The sequence below is a fragment of the Artemia franciscana genome, chromosome 16, assembly GCF_032884065.1.
Source record: "Artemia franciscana chromosome 16, ASM3288406v1, whole genome shotgun sequence".
NCBI lineage: Eukaryota > Metazoa > Arthropoda > Branchiopoda > Anostraca > Artemiidae > Artemia > Artemia franciscana.
In genome coordinates, this window is record NC_088878.1 from 33181145 (window position 1) to 33187144 (window position 6000).

Genomic DNA, 6000 nt, shown 5'->3' on the forward strand with positions numbered 1-6000 from the left:
CAGCAGTAAATTGGATTTTTTTTTTAATAGTGTGTCATTTTTTAAGCTAATCTTAGCTGTATGAAAAAATTCTGGCATAAAAATATTAAAACTCGTGACTCCTTGATAACCTCCGTCTTTTCGCGTGAAGTCCATTTTTTTCTACTGTAAATGCATGACATTTCCAATATCCGTGGCATGGGTAAAAAAAAAAATCCATGCATGGCGTTGAAAAAACCTGACACTGACTATTGATAGTCATACGAGGGGAAATTGATATATACTTATATATATTGCTTATATATACTTATTATATATTACTTATATATATATATATATATATATATATATATATATATATATATATATATAAAATAAGGTTGATCTTATTCAGAAAAACGCTCATAAAATTGCAGAGAACCCTTCGAAGCTCTGAAAAAAATTTGAACGCCCTTGTGAACACATTAGTGCAAATAATATTCCTCAGCCTGAGTGGATAAATTTTTATAAGCATGAGTTTTCTTCTCCCGATCCTGCTCTTGAGTCGAAATTTGAAAAAGAATTAAGTGCTTGTCTGAAAAAGCACGAACCTTCGACATTTATAATTAAGCCAAGTGATTTATCGTTTTATTGTAAAAAACCAAAGAAAAGAAATTCCGCGGGAGTTGATGGAATTACTGCCAGACATTTTGATTATGCAAATGCTCTTCTTTTTAATCATTTATCTCCACTTTTTCAAATGTCTATTGAAAACGGAGTAGTTCCTTATCAATTTTTAGTTGGTCAAATAACCCCTATCCCGAAAAAAGGCAAAAAGGACCTTACAGCGTTTAATTCGTTCTGACCATTAACAGTTTCTCGTACTATCTTTAAATTAATTGATTCAGTTATTTTAGATAAAATTGTTTCTAAATGTTATGTCCCACCCCATCAGTTTGGTTACCAAAGAGGTATCAGCCGGGACCATGCCCTTTTTGCTTTAATGAATGTTCTTGCTGATGCAGAAAGAAGTAGATAGATCCCATATTATCCTTTGAGCTTAAGATGTTGCTCGTGCTTTCGACTCTTGCATTTTTACCCAAGTTTTATTTGAAGCGTATAAAAGGGGGGTAAATTTTTGTATAGTAAAGTGCCTTCTGTATATGTACCATCACCTTAAGGCGAAGTTAAAGGGGGGATCTTCCCTTTTTGATATTTTGAAAGGAGTCCGTCAAGTTGGCCTTACCTCACCTTCTTTATTTAATAACTCTGTTTTAAATGCCCAAAATTCTGTTAATTTTAATTGTATTCACTGTGGATTTAACTTGTCTTTAATAACTTTTGCAGATGATGTCTTGAATCTAAGCCGTACTTTTAGTGGATGTGAAAATATGTTTAATCAGCTTTACAATGAATATAAAAATATTGGGCTTTCTTTCAATGTTGAAAAAACTGCTGTTGTAGCTTTTAATTTTAAAGAGACAAATGGCCCTATTTTTTTTATCTTTAGCTAATGTTCCAGTCCCCCTTTCTCAAAAATTAGTTTACCTCGGAATGCCTATTGGAAAAAATTTGAAAGAAACTGTTAAATTATCCCTTGAAAATTTGAAGAAAAAACTGAGAATTGTTTATGCTTCAATTGTATCTAATATTAAACACATTGATAAATTAAATCTTGCGAAAATTTATAATAGCCTAGTTGTACCTCATCTCCTTTCTCTTTGTCCGGTTTGGCAGTTTTTTAGTGAACCTCAGAAACTATCTGTTCGTAGAGTATATTTTCGTTATGCAAAATTCCTTCTCAGTTACCCTCCTTGGACTAGAAATAGTTACTTAATGAACAAATTCCGCCTAGTTTCTCCTACATCTATTATTGATAAAAGGCTTAATGATTTTCGTTCTTCTATGTCGATAGTGTTTCACCCATGGTCAGCATTACTTATTTAATTGTTTGTTTGTGTTGATTTGTAGCTTTTTTTATTTCTTTTCCTCTTATTACTCTATCTTAAGGGTGTTCCACCCTCTTTTTTTTAGATAGGTTATAAATAAATTGATTGATTGATATATATATATATATATATATATATATATATATATATATCAAATTCCTTTATCTAGTTTTCGATGGATTAATAGATAATGGATAAAATTATGATGAAAAAAAAAAGAATATACAGACAATGTTAGAAGGAACACTAAGATTAAAGCTTAGTTACATGATAAAAAGTAACTGAATCCAAGTGAGGAAAATAATTTCTTTCATATAAGCATTTCACGCCAAAAATTCGCCAGATCATTTAAAATATACTAAGATGTACGCGTGAGGGGAATACTAAAATTTTTCGCGCCAGTCACCATATGCCAGTTTGGTGGAAAATAAGTCGATATGATAACAGTTCTAAGATGGTACTCGCTCACCGATGAAGACGTATTGGCATATCGTATCAGTCGGGCGACACAAGGTGTGGTTGAGCAGTTTGAGGTAACGTGCTTTGAGGATGAAGGATAACTCTTCAGACCAGCCTTAGCGCCTTCTTGCTTCGCTATTGGGAATTTTATACTATAGTCGTTTAAATAGAGACGACCTTAACTCTACCCAAGGAGAACGCATTGTATAAACAACGAAGACTTGGACGAAAGGGAGATTAGGCATAGGATAATGTAAGAAGGTGAGAAAACACATAAATTGACCGTACTCACCAGAATAATAAGATAATTTAGATATTTCAAGGATATAAAAATGAGGTTGAAAAAATTGAGGAATTGCATCTAAGGCTAATTAGTTTATTTTAGACAAAAATAGTTTTTCTCAGATTTTATTCTTTAATGCCAATAATATTACAACATAACAGTACAATTTTCCCCCATTGAAGAATTGATTTCCTTTCATTTACCTTTTAATTAGAGCATTTTTTTGCAAAATAGGTGCTTGGGGAGTTTCGACCAGAATGAGATCTAATATAAAAATTCATTTCCACTTTAAAAGTCAAAGTTTTTTGTTAAATTTTCAACACAGATGGATTTTCTTCAAAGTCTGGATGCCTTTTGGGAAAAACTCTTCTCACACAGAACACAGTCCAGTCAGGAAAAACAGTCATTTCATTTGCCTCTGCAAGTTACCCTTTTGATTAAAACTTTTATTGCAAACTAATACTAGAAGGATTATTCATCAGAAGGGACGATAATCACGCGTTCCTTAGTTATATTTCCGTCATATATGTTATGTGTTCGTCAACTCACGTGTTTCCTTTTTCCTTAGAACTTTTATTGTAAACTGAGTGCTTAATGGTATAATTAATCAGAATCGATGATAGTTGTGTGTTTCTTCAAGTTATACGTTTGTCATATATGTTATATGTTCGTCAAGGGAAGTCACGTTTTTCCGTTTTGATTAGAACTTTTGTTACAAACTGAACACTAGTTGAATAATTCATCAGAATGGATGGAAATCATGTGTCTCTTCAAGTTACCCTTGTGATTGAATTTTGTCTTGCAAACAAGGCACTTGTGAGGTTTTTCACCAGAATGAATTCTTAGGTGAAAATTCATTGTGTGCTTATAAGCAAAAGTTTTCTTACATATTTTACACTCAAATGGTTTTTCTACGCATTTTTTTAGATGAATATTCCTGCTCTTCTCATAAATAAAAGTTTTTCCACATATTTTACAGCCAAACAGTATTTCTCCACTATGTGTTCTTTGATGCAAGCACAAATATTTCTTTGAAGAAAAAATCTTCTTACATGTGTTACATTCATGTCGATCTTCACCGTTGTGGGTGACCATGTGGCGTTTTAAGTTGCATATTTGATTAAACTTCTTACGACAAACTAAGCATTTGTGAGGTTTATCGCCAGAATGAATTCTTAGATGAATGTTCCTGCTCTTCTCATAAATAAAAGTTTTTCCGCATATTTTACAGTCAAACAGTTTTTCTCCACTGTGTGTTCTTTGATGCAAGCGCAAATACTGCTTTGAAGAAAAACTCTTCTTACATATATTGCACTCATGTACTTTTTTACTATTGTGGATAGCCTTTTGCGTCTGTAAGCTAATACTTTTTGATAGTTTCTGTGGAAGAACTAGAGAAGTATTCATCTGCAAGTCTATTTCAGCCATTTTTGGTACATAATGACCCTGTAAAACTAAGTGCTGCTTCATATCATCAATATTTTCATGTAAACAGATGGGACACTTTTTTTTTCTTCCCATTTTATGTTCCATAAAATGAGCAACAAAACTCAAGTAGTCATTAGTTACTACGGGGCACATGTCACACTCTATTCGAGATAACTCCTCACAACCCGTGTTTTCGTGAAGATCTAACATCAAAAAAGAGGTCTCTGTTTTACCACAAGAGCCACAACGCCAAATACCAGCGGTTACTTCTTCTATAACATCTCTCTTTAAGTTTTCCAGCACAATGGTTGGATGTATGTCTCCACGTTTTAGTTGCTTTACACCGTCTAAACGAGAAACTGAAGAACTCAACATATCTAAAAAGGAAGAAGAATGTAACATTAAAAGTAAAAAGATAAAGGAATATTCAACAATACTTTATTATTGGGACCTATAGCTTCTTTAACTTATCGTTCAACTTTTTTTGAGCTAAGAACAAACACATAAAGAATAATCAACTGACTCAGGGTGAAAGTAACAGCAGCAATAATTTTGTGTATTCGTTAAGTAAGACGTCCGATACCTTAAATGTCATTTTGCAATTCTCCATGCCGGCAGACAGTCTCAAAGACAAAGGGACCATTAGCAAATCTTTCCTGCACCGCAGGAAGCTTCCCATGTAAATTTAGTAAAAAATATTTAGAGAATTTTCAATACGTCAAGAGTTTAAAAAGTTAACGAGAGTTTAAAATAAAAATACCTATAATCATTTGCTAATTGTTAATTCAATGTACATACAGTCTAAATAATACGTATCCTGTTTTGGTCAAGATATCAACTATATATATATATATATATATATATATATATATATATATATATATATATATATATATATATATATATATATATATATATATATATATATATATATATATATATATATATATATATATATATATATATATATATATATATATATATATATATATATATATATATATATATATATATATATATATATATATATATATATATATATATATATATATATATATATATATATATATATATATATATATATATATATATATATATATATATATATATATATATATATATATATATATATATATATATATATATATATATATATATATATATATTTGTATATATATATATATATATATATATATATATATATATATATATATATATATATATATATATATATATACATATATATATATATATATATATATATATATATATATATATATATATATATATATATATATATATATATATATATATATATATTCACTTATGTGTGGCAAGACACGACTAGATTGTAAAAAAACAAAACACAAACACTCTCAGAAAAACGAAAACACCTCAATATAAGTGATAAGATAGATTAAGGTTACTTATATGCTAAAAAACAAACTGTAATTTATAGAACCCATCTTGCAATTGAATAGAAGAATATAAAAAAGTAAATTATACTAAGCTTAATTTTTTGCGTAAGATTTTGTTGATTGGGATTTGAGCAAAAGATATTCAGGCGTTAAAACTTACAGCAAAATTAATTCCTTAGTGGGTGAATTTTTGGAGAAAAACGGAGAAAAAGCCCCAACTATAAACGGCAGATAATCTAAACTATCACTCTTAAAGAAAAACATCAATTGAATGCGCAAATAATCCTAATCAAAACACAAATATAGGCCATATGAATTTGATTGATGTTTAATATAATATTGTTCTTTTTTTCTGTGTCTTATTGTACTTATTTTCCACGTTTTTTCGCTGGTTTATCTGCGTTCTATACAAAGGAAGTTTAATCCACTTCTGATTTCTTTTTCCGAAAATTTTACAACTGAATATACGTAAACGTTAAATAAGATAAAAAAAAGATATGGCGTG